Here is a 17,474-nt window from a genome sequence, read left to right as displayed (position 1 = left end):
GATATTTTCTGAATGACATTTTCCTCTTTATCCTACACTATCAATTTCCCATTTTAAAATAGTCATTTTCATTAGTGTGCTAACGTCCACAACACTCTCATTTTAAAAATTGAACAAACTTTTTCTTAATTCTTCATCTCCATCTAGCTGTTTTATATTTTTGTCCTTCCTTCTAGAAGTTTGTATTTGTAACAGTTTTACACTTGTATTCGGCGAAGCAGAAAAAGTGTTATGGAATAAGTTATGAATTATAGGAACTATAGGAGTAGAACCTGGTATCAGAGGAAAATCGCCAAACACCCTCGGAAGTCCTGGGGTGGGTGAACAAGTCAGAGCTTTCCAGGGATGTGGAAGGATGGGGACGTCTGGCTGTCAGAGTGAGATCATGAGAGCTAAAGCAGAAGGCAGCCTGGTGACTTGGGATTGCTGCTGGTACAGGCTGACAAATAGTGTGTCTGTCTCTTGCTACATGTCATCCTGGTGACTTCAGAGTGATTGCTACTGCTTTAATTGAACTTACACATTTATTTTTTTGTCCAACCCTAATCCAGAACCATATGGAGAAACAGTTTGCAAAGTATAGTTTCAATTTACAAATTGTAGTACAAAAGTAACACAATATTCATAGTATTAACTGTATTAATTATGATTTTAACTAATTTGTATCAATACTTTATCTTATATCAATAAGCCAATTCTTATAAAGTTTATCTTTGAATTTCTCATAAAATTTAATGCTAATGTCTTTAATATTGTGTTAATTAACCTTCTTCACTGTATTTGATACAGGTCTTGATATAGTTCGTAATTCGCCCCTTGTACCACAGGCCTACAATCTAAACTCCTTCCTCATGACATAGTCCTCTTCATTCCTCTCTGCAAATGTCTCTTCTTCCTCCTTTTTGTTAGCTGCTCCAGAGCTTAACTCCTACCTACTGTTTTCCTTTTCTACCTAGTGTCACTTTTTGTATGATCTCACAATTCCCACTGTTTAAATATTATTCATCATTGATACCACTCACATTTATAATCTTAACTCTAATTTCTCCCCCAAACTTCAAACTTGTATATGGTATCCTACATGGCAGTCCTACCCCAAGGTGTCAGACAGGCATCTCGAAGATAACATATCTAACAACAACAAAAAACTCCTTTTCACCTTCCTTAAATGTGACATTCTGCAAATTGTCACCAGAGGGCATGATTATTTGTCCAGTAATGAAAAAAAAAATCCAAATTATCTTTATTTTCTTTGCTCCCCTTATAATCAATATCAATTAGACCCATGTAATAATTCCTAAAATGTTTTTCTAATTTTACCTCTGCTCCCTCATGCTTTTCTTCTCTAGGCAGTAGGAATGGGCTTTAAAAATATAGAGTAGCTCATATTATTCTTATTCTCAACCTCTTTGGTAGTTTTTCCCTCATACTCTCTGTTCTGGCTTGCAAGAGCATGTAATCTTAGATAACTTTACTTTTACTACTTTGAAAGAGGATTCTCATTTTATAAGTTCTCTTTGGTATCCTTGGCTCCACTAACCTAAACCAAGTGTTACTCTTCAAACATATCAAAATTATGATTATATTTTCATATTTATTCCTCTTAAATTTCCATATTTTTTCATTGAGTTATTGGTACTTTTAAAGTGTACAGTAGCTACATTTATTATTGGGATCTTGTACCTTTACATGACAGAAGTTGGATCTCATCTGTTCCCCATACCCTTACCCTCCCTTCACACCCTCCCCTCTCCCCTATTTACAAAGATTGTGTTTCCAAGTTTTTTCTTTTCTCATATTTTTTTCTTTTCCCTTATTTCCTTTCACCTCTCCTTCCCACTTCCCCTACACCTTTAGCCATTTTCTTCCTATTTCACCTTATCACTTATATAATATGGATCTTATTTACACTTAGTTTTTCACACCAGAGAAACTATTCAATATTTACACATGTGTCTTATTTCATTTAAGAGTATGGCCTCAGTATACATCCATTTTCCTATGAATGACTCTAGTTTCTCATTATTTATGGCTGAGTAGTACTCTATTTTATAGAAAAACTACACCTTCTTTATTGAACCTCCAAATGATGAGCAATTGGGCTGTTTCCGAGTCTTAGCTATTACAAAATATGCCAATAAGAACATGGGTGCACGTGCATCACTGTAGTATGATTCTTTTAATTCTTTTGGAAAGATACCCAGCAGAGGGATAGCTGGGTCAAATGGAACCTCAAGTTCTAGTTCTTTGAGGTATCTCCCTATTGATTTCCACAGTGGTTGCTCCATTCTGCCAGTCTGCACACCCACCAACCAGGGAGAAGGGTTCCTTTTTCCCCACAGCCCCACCAACACTTGTTATTGGTTGATTTCTTCATAGTAGCAATTCTTTCTGGGGTGAAGTAAAATCTCAGTGTTGTTTTCATCTGCATTTCTCAAATCATGAGTGATATTGAATATTTTTTCATATATTTATTTGCTGCTTTTCCTTCTTTGAGAAATATCTGTGCATTTCAGATGCCCATTTTTGAATCAGGTCTTTATAATTTGGGGGCCTAATTTTTTTGAGTTCTTTATATATTCTAGATATTAGTCCTTTGTTTGAAGAGAAGCTGGTAATTTCTTTTCACCATTGTAGGTTGTCTCTTAGCTATGTTGGTTTCTCTTTGCAGGAACTTTTTAAAAAGATGCAATCCCAGTTGTTGATTTTTTTTGTGCTAGTTCCCATGCTACTGAGAATTTTTCATAAAGTCTTTTCCTAATACCAATGTCTTTGAGAGTTCTACCTAACTTATCTTCCAGCAAGTTTAGTATTTCTGTTTTAATGTTTAGATCTTTAATCCACTTGGATTTTAGTTTAGTGCATGGTAAAAGATAAGGGTTTAGTTGTAAACTTTGGCAGGTTGAAATCCAGTTTTTCCTACACACTTTATTAAAGAGGTTATCTTACCTCTAGTGAGGATGGTTGTCTCCTTTGTCAAAGATGAAGTAGCTGAGTACATCTGTAGTTGTTTCTATATCTTCCAATCTATTCCACTAAAACTCAGGTCTTTTTCTTTGCCAGTACCATGCTATTTTTATCACAGTTGCTCTGTAATATAGATTCAAGTTGGGGATTATGATATCCCAATCATGTCTCTGTTACCTAGAGTTACTTCTGCTTTTCTAGGTCTCTTCTGGTTCCAAATGAATTCTTGGAGATTTTCTCTAGTTCTGTGTAATATACAGTAGGAATTTCAATCAGGACTGCATTGAATTTGTATAGCAGTTTTGGTAGTATGGCCATTTTCACTATGTTGATTTTTCCTAAGCAGGAGCAAGGGATATCTTTCCATTTTCTTATATCCTCTTTGATCTCTTTTTTTTCAGAATGCTGTAGTTTTCAGTGTAGAGGTGTTACTTTTTTCATTATGTTTCCTAGATACTATTGTGAAAGGAATTGTTTCCCTAATTTCTCTCTCAGCAAGTCTGTTATTTGAGTATAAGACTATTGATGTTTTAGTGTTGATCTTATATCCAGCTCCTTTAGTTAAACTATTTATTAACTACAGCTGTCTTTTGGTGGCATTTTTTTTTAAGTCTTCCATGTTGGGTATCATATTGTCAGAAATAATGACAGTTTAACTTCTTCCTTTCCTATAATTATTGCTTTAATTCCTTTCTCATGTCAAATTGCTGTGGCTAATGTTTCCAGAACTACACTGAACAGAAGTGGTGATACTGGGCATCCTTGTCTTGTTACTGATTTTAAAGTGAAGGTTTTCATTATCTGGCCATTTAATATGATGTTGGCTGTTAGGTTTTCATAGCCTTTATAAAGTTGAGATGAAGACCATCTATTACAATTTTCTACAGGGTTTTTATCATGAATGGGTGTTGAATTTTGTCAAATGCTTTTTCTGCATCTATTGAGATAATCATATGGTTTTTTGTCCTTGAATCTATTAATACAGTATATTACATTTATTGATTTTCATATGTTGAACCATCCTTTCATCCCCAGGATAAATCCATCTTGGTCAGTGTGTATCTTGATGACCCTCTGTATTCTGTTTGCCAGTGTGTTATTCAGGATTTTGCATCTATGTTCATTAAGGAGATTGGCCTGTAGTTCTCTTTTTGGTTGAGTCTTTCCCTGGTTTTGGAATCAAAGTAACACTTGCTTCTGGGAATGAATTTGGAAGTATTGCTTCCCTTTCAATTTCATTGAAAAGGTTAAAGAGTAGTGGCAGTAGTTCTTCTCTAAATGTCTTGTAAGATTCAGCAGTGAACCTATTAGGGCCTGGGCTTTTATTCATTGGTAGACTTTTAATTCATTTTCAATTTCACTGATCATAATTGGGGTGTTTAGAATTTTTGTATCTTCTTTGTTTAACTTTCATAATTTATAAGTATGAAGAAATCTGCTCATTTCTCTGTGTTTCAATTTTATTAGAGTACAGATTCTCAAAGTAGGTATTGATGATCCTCTGGATTTCTGCTGGATTTGTTGTGACTTCATCTTTTTCCTTCCTAATTTCATGGATCTGAGCCTTTTCTTTCCTTTTTTTATACAAGGTTGGTTAAAAGTTTATCACATTTATTTATTCTTTTAAAAAACCAACTCTTCAATTCATTCATTTTTTTGTATTGTTTTCTTAGTTTCCATTGTATTGATTTCTGCTCTGATCTTTATAATTTCCTCCCTTGTATAAGCTTTAGGTTTTTCTTGCTCTTCTTTTCCTAGGCACCTAAGATTCATCATTGGGTTGTTTATTTGAGCTCTCTCTGTTTTGCTAGTGTGGGCATTCACTATTATGTATTTTCCATGTAGAACTGCTTTCATTGTGTCCCACAGATTCCTGTACATTGCATAGGCAATATCATTTATTTGTAAAAACTGTCTAATTTTTTCTTTAATTTTCTCTGTGACCCATTGGTTGTTCAGGAGAGTGTTGTTCAATTTCCATGTGTTTGTGAAGTTCTTAAAGTTTCTTATGCTATTGATCTCCAGTTTAGTTGCACTATGATCTGATAATATACATGGGATAACTTTGATACCTTTCCATTTATTTAAACCTGTTCTATGAAGCCAGTATATGGTCTATTTTGGAGAATGACCTATGTACAGCCAAAAAGAATGTATATTCTGATTTTGGGTGGTGCTGCACTCCATAGACATCTATTAAATCCATTTGTTCAAAAGCTTGGTCCAGTTCAAGTATTTCCTTTGTTGATTTTTTTTGTCTGGATGATCTGTCTATTTGTGATAGTGGGGTATTTAGGTCCCCCACTACAATTGTATTAATGCTTACTTGGTTTTTCATGTTCCTTAATGTTTGTTTTATATATTTTGGGGCATTAATATTTTGTGCATATATATTTATGATTGTCATCTTTTCCTCTTGAATTTTTCCTTTACAAGGATGTACTGGTTTTCTTTGTCTCTCTTAATCCATTTTGGCTTGAAATTTACTTTATTTGCAAATAAGATAGCTACCTCTGCTTTTTTCTGGGCTGCTGTCACATGGAGAACTATTTTCCATCCTTTTACTTTCAGTCTATGAGTTTCTTCTTGAACTAGGTGTGTTTCTTATATATAGCATATTGTTGGATTTTGCTTCTTAATTCACTTTGCCAGTTTATTTCTTTTGATTGGTGAACTGGGGTCATTAAAATTAATGGTTATAACTGATATGTATTGACTTATCCTTCTGATGTTATTGTCCTGTTTTTTGCTCTTTTTTATTTTTCTCCCTTTCCCTTTAGTTTCTTGCCTTACCTAGTTGATTTGCTTTGTTGGGCCTCATGGAGTTGTGACCTTTATTGTCTTTTTCTAGGATATTGTTTAGAATTGTTTGCAGTGCTTGTTTGTCATTCATGACATTTCTCAGGCATTATTTGTCATGCAAGTATCTTATTTCACCATACATTTTAAAAGAGCCTTTTGCAGGATAAATCATTCTAGGTTGGGGGTTGTTTTCTCTTAGGAGTTGAAATACCTCAATCCAGGCTCTCCTTGACTGGAGGGTTTGTGTTGAAAGGTCTGCTCTAATTCTATTGGCCTTCCTTTGCATGTGATTTGTTTCTTTTCTCTGTCTTCTTATAGTATTTTGTTCTTCTGCTGAGTTTCTGAGAATCTTGACTGTTGATATTATTAGGTGTAGATTTTTTTTTTGATCATGGCTATTTGGAGTCCTATATACCTCACTTATCTGTATGTCAGATTCTTCCCCTCTTTTTGGAAGTTTTCTGTCATTAATTCCATGAACAGCTTCTTAAAGCCATTTGTATTTTCTCCTGCTACTTCTTGGATTCCTTTCAGTCTTATGTTTTTCTTCTTTGCATCATCTAGGAGTTTTTGGATTGATTTCTCATGATCCCTTACTGCTTTTAAGAGATCTCTCTTTTCATGGCCACTGACTGCAATCCTATCTTCTATATCTGAAATTCTATTTTCTCATTCATTCATACTGCTATGAATACTTTCAATAAAGTTTTTTTTTCCTCATTGAGTTTATTGGTACATTTTAGGTATACAGTACAGTTACATTCATTATTAGGATCTTGTACCTCTATGTGACAGGTCCTGGTTCTCATTTTTTCCCCTTGTCCCTGCCCTCCCTTCACCCTCTCCTCCCCTCCCCAATTACAAATGCTTTATTTCCATTTTTTCCTATTTTTTTTCTTTTCCCTTATTTAGACTCTTTTATTGATGGAGGTTATCTATAAGTCTTATCTTTTGTCATAAGTCTCTCCAGTCTTAGCTATAAGATACAGACAACTTGAAATTGAATAGCTAAGAAATTTAAAACTCTAGCTGAGCTCTTATAGATTTTACCATAGTTTTTCCTAATTATCCATAATGGTGGTCAGCTACTGGTGTAGCTGGAAACTGTCAGCGATTTAAGCCCCTTCTTATACCTGACTTTATAACTATGGCATTTTTTTAAATTGAGTTTATTGGTACAATCTAAGTATACAATACAATTACATTCATTGCTGGGATCTGTACCTTCCCATGACAGGTCTTGGTTCTCATTTTTATCCCCTTGTCCCTGTCCTCCTATCACCCCCTCCTCCCATCCCTATTTACAAACACTTTATTTCATTTTTTCATTTTCTTGTATTTTTTCTTTTCCCTTATTCCCTTTCTCAGTAAAGTTTTTAATCTCCTGGATATCTGTTTGAATCCATTTAATGGATTCCATTTCTTTCCTATGTTGAGTATTCATGGTTTCCATTTCTTTCCTATGCCGGGCATTCATGGCTTATATCATGGTCCTGGGCTCATATTTTTCTTTTTGTTAGTTTCTTTTCTAGAGTCTCTGATCATTTCTTTCATTGTGCTCACCATCTCTGTGGTTATCTGGGAAATTATTTCTGTCCTTTATTTTTCTAGAGCCTGACTGATCTGTTTTGTTACTTCTCTTCTGGTGGTAAATTGTCAGACTTTTCCATTTCATTTCCCCTAGAATTTGCTATTGGTGAACTGGAAGTTTGTCTTTGTGCCTTGCTTAAGTTTTTTCCCATTTTTATTTTTGTTGTTGGGCTATCCTTGGTTTGATTCCTGGGTTAATACTTTGATCTTCCTGATATAGCTACTCTTTAAGGTTTGAGTCTTTAATGACTCATAGACACTCATTTTCATAATATCAGACAGGACAACTTATTAAATCAATCACAACCTTTAGCCCAATTGATACAACCAGCAACACAATAGCATCAAGTACAGCTCAGAAACTGAGTATTTGTGTTAAGTATTCTATCACCTTTAAACATGTGAATTAAATCAAAATCGAGGACCTGTCAAAATATGTTTCATAGTGAATAAATTCTTCAATATAGCAACTTTACCTTTCAAGAAGGGGACTTAGAAGGAGTTAGGAGGAGAGGAATAGATAGGTAGAAGAACAGGACAAGATTTCAACTGAAGCCAGAGGACATGGATGATCATGCAAACTCTAGGAAACTGTTGCAGACAAGAGGGAAAGACAGAATGCACAAACAAAGATAAAAAGAAATAATTTAATGGTAATAGGGAAACTATAAATTATACTCACTTTCCTTTGAAATTAATGACATTTGACTCAAGGAAAAAGAGAGGAGAGAAGAAAAGAAAAGAAGGAAGAAATCTGAATTATATCAGGAGCAGAAACAAAAAGGGAGATGAAGAATAATGGGGGGGGAGGAAGAAAACAGAAGAATTTGCAGAATGGGAAAATTAAAACTAAAAATGAAAAATATGAGGAAAAGAAAGAAAAACAATTGAAGAGCCTCTTTCAGGGTATATCTTTGTTGTCATAATAGATGATGTGGGAAGCAATGTGCCAGCTAAGTCAATTAGTTTCAGTTGGCCAATGGCAGACCCCTGAGATTCAGGCTAAATTCTAGCTGCAAGGCCCAAATTGAGCTCCCTGACCTCCTGCAGGGTTAAACTCTGCAAGGTTCTACTACAGGTTCCTGCCGCTCTTCCCCTGAATATAATCCAAGTTCTGAAGGAAGATGGTGATCCCTCCAACTTAACAACTGCAGAGATCTGGTGTGCCTTTATTGTAGATGTTTACTTCCGTTCTATCTTCTGGAGCTCAGTAAAATGGCCTTTATGACCACCTGTGCCTCTGCAGTGTGAATCCAGGTACTGGCACAAGCAGGAAACTAGAGAGCACTGGGGGGGAGGGCGTGCAGAGGAGCCTGTGTACCTGGGCAGTCCTCACCTGACTGCTATAATTAAGGACTGGGACCCTGTTGAGCTCCCCGTATATCTGTGCAGTACTCACCAGACTATTTCTCCCATATTCTTGTTCAACCTGATTTTTGGGAAACTTTTCCTTTGCCTTCTGGGATATTTTTTCATCTAGTTTCCAACTATCTTTTCACCAATCTCATAAAATTTATTTTCAAATTCCTTTCAATATGCCTTTAGAAGGCCAAGTGAAGATGATGAAATTTGTTCCACCTGAGATAGAGTAGACCTTTCCTTAGTATTGAAAGCAGCTCCTTGACAGAGTAGGGTTGGAGTTGGTGATGAAAGGTATAAAAATAAATGAAATCTTGAGGTATTTTGATCTTGTGGTACTGTTTCCTATCTATTTTGACTTGTAAACATAGCCAAGGGTAGGAATAATGAATAATCCAGTGATCTCAAGAAATTACTAAAAGTCTTAGGTAATCTACTCATTTAGTATTCCAGAACTATCTATGATGGATAGACTACAGTCCTAGAAACATACCTAGGGCTTTTAGAACATTCTTATTCTTGTAAAGTAGAGTGCCATACATCAGGTAAAATTTTTTGTTCTCTTACTCAATAAAAGCCATCACTACTACTGCAAGCTTTCAAAGGTTATGCAACTGGGTGTAATAAATGTGTAAATTATAATTATTGGGTAAAATAGTTTAATGTAATCATTGAATGCTTGATTATGGCTATGTATATTAACATCAACTAAATCAATCAACTGGATTATTGAACCCAATTTAATAATCTGTTTTTCACATGCTTTCAGGCCTTAACAGCAAGCACATGATGTAAAGATTCATTCATTATAACAAGGTTGAGGAGATATTTTTATTGTAATTTCTTTTTACTCTAGGGCCTTGTGAGTCTAAACTAAAACTTTTCAATTTTTTTCTTTCATTTTTTTCTGATTTTCTGTACCAAGGAGATTATGGCAGCTAGGGAACCCATGGAAATAAATATGGCATAAATCAATGTGTTGTGCCTGTAATCCCCACATGCTGGGAGGCTCAGGCAGGCAGGAGGCTCACAATTTAAAGCCCATACAGGGGAACTTAGGGACCTAGGAACTGTGTCTCAAGAGGGGACCAAGAGATGATGATAGGTGGCATGAGAGGAGGGAGAGTAAAAATAATTAATACGTCATGTACATATACTAACTACCCACAATGAATGTAATGCTTATGTATCAGAAACATTACTAAAATAAATAAAAAATAGAGCTGGGATGTAGCTCAGTGTGAAGATCCCAGAAACAATCCCCAATATTTCAATCAACCCATTAATCAATAAAATAAAGAACAGAAGAATAAAAAAGGAGAAACATCTATAGCATCAATCTTGGTAATAGACATGGGTGTAAATGTGATTAATTTTGTTTTAATATAGTAGTAGTGAATATTGTTCTCATTAAGGAAAATAAGTACCATGCTTTGAAAGTTATAGGGCTCTGATTAAGTGGTTAGAGGAATTGGTTGATTATTCAGACTATCGTGTAAAACTGCCTGCAACTAAATTTTGAACATAGTGGAATTCTTATTTCTAAATATGTGTCTCCTATGAAAATTTCCCAGCCACTGTGAAAGCAGAAGTAGTAAATTCTATTGCATACTTTCTGCTCTTTAAATAAATTATAATATACCTTTCAGCCCCCTAAACTCAAGTTGCTTATGCACTAGATTGCTGCTTTGCAAATGAGCAGCACTTTCATTTTTCTGCTCTGATTTTGTGGTTTAATATTAATACACATTCACAATGGAAACCTGAAGGGTTAGCTTTTTTTAGGTTTGTATCCCAAGGGATAGTGAACCTATGTTGCTTGTTTTTATTAAATTACCACATTTTCATGTGATTAAGAGATCAAATAATGCAGACTTGGAACTGAATTTTAATGCACTGCACATTGATAGGAGCAATTGGGGAAATACATGATTTTACTTTAAAACATTTTAATTGAAATGTTTCATTTCTTCACTTTTTTTCTTAGAGCAAATGAGTTTTAGCACTAATGAGTACAGTCTTTCTGCAGTGGTATTCAATGAATGGAAAAGAGCAACTATGAATTGTTTTCAAAGACCTTGGTATTCGGATAGAGATTCTGGGAATGGGCCAGCATTTCTGGGGTACTGATACTGGCTGACTCCTATTCCTACTAGAATAGGATTGCTTGGTATTTCTTTCTCTTCCCATCTGTCACATATACTTTACATCAGCTATATAGACCCATCAGCCCATCAATATGGATATTCATAGGGCATCTAATGGAAAAATTATGTACAACCATTTAAAATTTCAACACAGGAAAGTTTGTACAATCTCCTTTCCTTTTCTAGTATCATCACAATAGCCTCAAAGTCATAAATAATTAGGCAAAAGTGGAAAAGAATACATCTTGAATTGTACTTCAGAAAACTCCCTACACTGTGGTTATGAAACTAAGAATATAAATTCGCCAAAGCTGTAGTAAATGCTGTGCATACTTTTTCAGAAAGTTTTTATATTTAGTTACATCTGTGTTCAGTTAGGTGTTTTCTTTTCTATTTCACTGTTAAGTGATTACTTTTTTTTTTAGGAAGGTATGTATTGTTTGTTTTTACGTCACCAGCCGCATCATCAACTCTCACCACATAGCATGCCTCCATGGGATCAGTGAAAGAACGTTCAAGAGACCAGATTTTAAGGATCCTCCCTGTAGTCAACCAAACAATAACGGACATTTCTTGTTTTGACTAAGAAAAAAACTACACACAGACACATGTACAAAATACCCCTTCTCCTGATAACTTCATTTTTTCTTAAGCAACCTCCTCTAACCCAATCCTGAATCCTCAGACCGTTTTTCCTAGGAACTAGTAGTACATGCCATAGGCCTGGCCAGTTAGAGCATTCCATTCCCCAGGAGATGGGGACAAGATCCCAAGATCCCAGTTGGGTAATAGTGCTCCCTGCTTGGAATTACTGCAGTAAGGAAATCTCCTACCAGGCTTATTAGCTTACCAGGCTAGAAAGATGGGAGACTGGAACTCCCGTTGCTCCTCTCTGCCATGAGGAAGGAGCTTCCCTCCTGAGAATGAGGCCAACTCTGAAGAAAACTAAGCTGGGAGGTGCAACTGAGAAAAATGAGTCCTGATAACAGCATTTGTGCCCGAAGACAGATACTTCCAGACTTTTTAATCATGTGAGCCATTAAAACTCCCTTTTTTAACTTAAATCTCTTTGAATTGGACTTTCACTCACTTGCAACCAGGAGATTGATGGCTGATTCGGAGATCTGAGATAAAATGAGCTATACTGCAGTACACACCCTTCCTACTTTGTCCTCTTGGCTGTAAGTAGAGTTTTGCTTAGAAGAACAGTGAGAGTGGGTCCTGCCTCCACGGGGGCTAAGGATGATCCAAGCAGGTGCTAGTTGGCACGACCTAGCCAAATGCACAACGCGGGTCACGTCAGGATCCCGATGCTCATTTTCTACTGGTTGTTCATCTTCTCTAAGGACTTGGTGAACTCCACGAAGGATACATCCCCGTCTCCATCTTCGTCTGCTTCCTCTGTGAGGTACGCAGTACTCTCCAGCTGCTCTTCACCTGGAACCCAACCATCAAACCGAGAACCTGTAACATCTCGTGCCTGGGAATCTTTCCATCCCCATCCAGGTCATAGAGCTGAAACGCAAAAGGAAGTTTGCTCATTTTGCAGTTGAGGGGCTCCGGCTGCTTGGGGTCTTTCATCTGTGGGTCCTCCTCATCCACAGATTGAAAATGAGCCAGGACCCTGACGGAACCTTAGAAGTCCACTCAGTGAGTCCCTTCCGGGAAGAAGCTGTCTATGATGTGGTCTCCCGGGGGGTTCACGGCCAGCTCCCCAATCTGCTGGAGGTCCACGCCACTCAGGTAGGCCTTGTTCCTGCCCAGCTCCCGGAAGTGGTGCCAGAGCCAGAGAGGCTGGTCTGCAAGAAGCCAGTCTCTCATCAGATGTAGTCCGCATAGGGTACGCCCATCGCCCCACGGCGTCAGGGCAGTGCTCCCAGGCGTCGGGTCGAAGGAAATGGCCTGGCTGGCAGCTAGCTCCAGACCACCCATTCCTCGCCTCCCTGCTATGGCCGCGCGGATTAGAAACAATGCCGGGGCCACGGGGCAGAAGGGAGGGGATGTTAAGTGATAACTTTATTTTAAAATCTTATTTTGTTATATGAATCTGAATTTAAACCACTGAAGGAGGTTTGTTTCTCTTAGGCTGCACTTGCAAAAGAAATGCTGGCATATTTGAAGAGTTCTGAAACACTGTTGAGTTTTACTTTGCAATCTTTGGAGTTAAAAAAAATATAGAAAAATAATTTTTGTATTTTCTTTTGGTCAGCTTTTCTGTTTTGGGGATGAAATACTCAACACCCACGATTTAAAAAGAAGGGCTTTTAAAAAAGAAGGTCATAATTTCAGAGGTTTCAGTTCACGGTCACCTGACTCCAAAGCAAAACATCGTGATAGAGGGGCATGGGGGAACAAAACTGCCTAATTCATGGCAGATGGGAAGCAAAACACACTGGATGAGTGCTAGAGAGGAGGGGCCAGGGGCCACATAAAGTCCCCAAAGTCACACTGCCATATAGGCTCCACCCTTTAAGAGACCATGCAGCTATGAACTCATCCATTGTTACCAACTGATGACAATCCAATCACCTCACCAGGAGTCTTTTAACCAAGACAAGCTGTCAGTTCATGGGTACATATTTTCTTCAGTGATTGACATAGAGTCTAATAAAGTGAAATAGGCCTAGATATTTTGGATTCAAATTCTGGTACTTGCTAGTAAGCAAGTACTACACGTGCTGGGCATCAGTTTTTGTCTTCTGTGCATTAGGGTTATCTCTACTTATCTCACAGAATTATTCTGATTAAGAGAAATAATATTTTGGAAGGATAATGTAAAAGATGTTCAGCAAATGTGAGTTTTCTTTCTCTTTCCCCCAGCACCTTTCACCATATGTGAATTTTAGGGGAAAAAAATCTTTCTCCTTATTTGAAGACGTTCTCCCATTTTAAAGCCATAAAGTATTTAAGGAAACTATTACATTAGATTCTGAGATGAATAAAATACATGCATTTGGGCTATTAACTTTATAGTTAAGAGATTTATTTCCCAGCTCATTTAAATATTTTAAGAAACATACTGTTACATTTAAACATGAAATACGTCTCCCCTACACTTCATGAGGCTCTTCCAGTTTCCTGTCTTCAAGTTAGGAAATGATGAGGTTGAAAAGTATTCTGGTCTCAAGATACCTACATATTTGAGGCAACCACGAAAGTTCATTTAACTTCTCATAAATGCCTCAGAACTTTCAAATGCAAAACATTTGGGCAATAGGCTTAGTCAAGGGACATGATGCTAGCTCCCTTTGTTGTGCCATTTGTCAGACCCTGATTTGTGGAGCACAGTTTCAAAGCCTGGCTTTTCTTCTCAGATGTTGAATGCCATTTAGAGTATCCAGTTCTCTGATGTTTGTATTCCTTTATGCCAATGATTCACTTCCTATTATTCCCAGCTTCATATCATCATATTTATTTTGCCTGTGGTTATTCTCCTGCTTTAAGACATTTTTGTTTCAAAATTTAGAGTTGTGGGAAGGAAATATAAAGTCTGACTTATTTAGGGGAACTTAAATTTATATTTTTGACAAATATTTGCCCCAAATAATAGCAGAGTAGCATTATGTTAGTCTGTCTCTGGTTGGTAATACGTTCAGCCTTGACCTTTCAGTATAAATAAATAGGACCTCATAGTTTGTAACCATGGAGAAAGCAAGAGTTTACAAACCTTTATACACAGTTATAAAGCTTCCCCACAGGAAAATAGATGCAACTGAAGGGAAGATAAATTATCTTTAAAGATGTTTCTCAGATTGGGTTGTTCTAATAAATAACTGTTCTACACATTTTCTTTTTTTGAGCCAAATTCTGTCTTTGGTTGTTGGCCTGTTCTGTTTGCTCACAGAGGGAGGTCCACATGGGAAAACACGCAGTTGCCTCAACTTTAAAGAATTTAGAAAAGCAAAAACATGCATCGCTCTGAAGTTTTATTCATTTCCATCAATGAGTATTTCTTCATCTCCTACTATGTGGTCATCTTTGGATAGAAGCTAATTGGGAGATAAGCACTTGGGAAAAATTAGACAATGACAGGAGACAGCAGGTACAATAACACCAAACAACCACATATGGTATTACTATTGAATCATGCTTCTCAGTCAAGGTGATTTTGTCCTCCAGTGGCATTTGGCAATGTCTAGGGGGCATTTTGGGTTTTATAACTATGGAAGAAGGGCTACTTGCATCTACTGGGGGCAGCCATTGGGGAATGTTTAGCAGCTTCCAAAAATGCATGGTATAGTCCTCACAATGATGAATTATTTGGGCCAATAATAAGGAAGTCAAGGAACCATGATGTAGGAATACTAAGGGAGAGAAGGTCCATTAGGTAGAAAAGGTCTTTGTTTTACAGAAATCCTCCAAATATGGTAATATAGCTTGTTTTTAAAAATGTTATTCCTTTTCTTTTAAAAAGTCAGAAGATAATTATCAGTTACATCTTAACTCTGGAGTAATCAAAAGTAAATAATTTACCAGTTATATCTTTGTTCTTGAGTAATCAAGGTGACGTTCTGCTCTTAGCTGAGAACCAGTCTGGTAGTTTTGAATGTGTTTCTGAGCTTCAGAAGTATTTGAAAAGAGCCCTGGGCTTTGACTTCTAGCCTTTGCCTCCTTTGAGCTCAGCTAGGAAATAATATTCAATATCACTGGTCATTTGAGAAATGCAGATGAAAACAGCACTGAGATTCCACCTCACTGCAGCAAGAATGGCTGCTATCAAGAAATCAACCAGTAACAAATGGTGGCAGGAATGTGCGGAGAAAGGAGACCTTTTTCATTGTTGGTGGGAGTGCAGACTGGTGCAACCACTGTGGAAATCAATACGGAGATACCTTAAACAACTAGGATTGGAAGTCCCATTTGACCCAGCTATTCCTCTTCTGCATATCTTTCCAAAAGAATTAAAAGAATCATACCACAGTAATATATGCTCATCCATATTTATAGCAGCACAGGAAGATGTGTTACTTTTTATATAAAATGGAGTACTACTCAACCATAAATCATGAGAAATTAGAGATATGTTCAGCTGAGTGGATGCACCTTGAGGACATACTCTTAAGTGAAATTAGTAAGTTACACATTTGTAAATACCATATAGTTTCACTGGTGTGATAAAGTGAAATTGTAAATAAGGGTCAGAATGTACAATTGATATGTTGTAATAGCAAGAAAAGTTCTAAAGATATTGGACAAATGAGAGGAGTTGGAGAAAGATAAAAAGGGAAGAAACAAAATAAGAGAAATGGAAAAAAATGGAAATAAAATTTTTGTAAATAGGGAAAGGTGGAATTGGGGAAAGGATGCTAGGGAAATAGGGGAAAAATAAGAACCAAGATACATCATGTAAATGTACAAGTTACCAATGATGAATGTAACTATTGTATATATAAAATGTACCAATAAAGATCCAGTTTATAATTAAAAAAGAAAAAGATCAAATCTAGGGGCTCTGTCACTTACTTCAGGATTTTATAAGTAGAAAAGTAATACAGGGATTGAGAGAAAAGGGATGAATTGTGGGTAAACGGAGGAGGGAAGGAAGGGAAATGAAAAGAATAAGAGAAAAGAAGGAAGTGAGATCATAGGCAAAGAGATGGTGCATAGGACATTGATTTACAATGATTAGTGTCCCATGATTTTTTTGAAGAGTATGGTTTAAGACTACAGTTCATGGTAGCCCTCAGCTTCTCTCCCCCTCTTTTCTGAGAATTCTTCTCCAACCTTGGTGTAAGTTTAGAGGTCATTCTTACGTTCTTTTGCACAGTGTCTGTATTCTTCCAAATAAACGTCTATTTTGTAATGAACTCTTTAGGTGTTCCTTTTCCCCACCAGGACAAAAGCAATGTGAATTAATTAAGATCCATATTTTGAGCACAGTGTCTGGTGAGGGATTGGCACAAATGTTTGTGGATTTAATGAGTGAGTCAGTACAGTGCTTAACCAAACTAAACTAAAATTTTCAGTTTTCTGGATTTTCTGGAGCTCTAGTTTTCTTTGACCCCTCTTTCTCAGTGGATTGTAATCAGAGATTTGGTATTTGAGATATGATGTAAAAAATAGTGAAGGTTTAAATTTTACAATTTTGATTACAGTAAAAGACCTATTGCCCATAATATACCTGGAAATACTTTCTCTCACTTGGATCACCTTTGTTAGTCATTCTTGCCACTCTCTGAAGCAGTTCTTGAAGTCCTACTTTATTTCTTGAGTTGTGTTTTGTTTGACTGCCTTGACATCCTGAATCATTTCAAACATTTACCCTTCATGGTCATTCTGACTCTGGAGAAGAATCAGAAGTCTCATGGAGTGCCAGATCCTGTGAATAAGTTGGAAGAGGGCACAAAGTTTTTACAAGCCTTTCTACTAGATGACACTTACAAGAGGTATTCACCTTCTAAAAATCACATCTCCTAAAGATACTAATGAGAGGATTTCCAGAATTTATTCAGACAGTGACAAGAAAAGTGGAATAAATATGTTCCAAATGAGGAGAATTAATGGAAAGGTGTCTTTTACTGTGTTGTTTTTTAAAAAACATTCGTAGTATATTTTGATCACCCTTTTTAATCTCTCCTTTTCTCCATTAGTACAACAGTGTGGTCCTTA

At 36.5% G+C, this 17,474-nt stretch overlaps 1 pseudogene; it reads right to left on the bottom strand.

The window, feature by feature from the left end:
• Positions 1-12,159: 12,159 nt before the first annotated feature.
• Positions 12,160-17,028, bottom strand: LOC104858606 (annotated as a pseudogene).
• Between the last annotated feature and the right edge of the window lie 446 nt (positions 17,029-17,474).

This window comes from Fukomys damarensis, unplaced genomic scaffold (assembly GCF_012274545.1).
Source record: "Fukomys damarensis isolate Sample0158 unplaced genomic scaffold, DMR_v1.0_HiC HiC_scaffold_38, whole genome shotgun sequence".
In the NCBI taxonomy this organism is placed as follows: domain Eukaryota; kingdom Metazoa; phylum Chordata; class Mammalia; order Rodentia; family Bathyergidae; genus Fukomys; species Fukomys damarensis.
The sequence above is the reverse complement of the archived record's forward strand: the minus strand, read 5'-3'. Positions and strand labels throughout refer to the sequence as shown.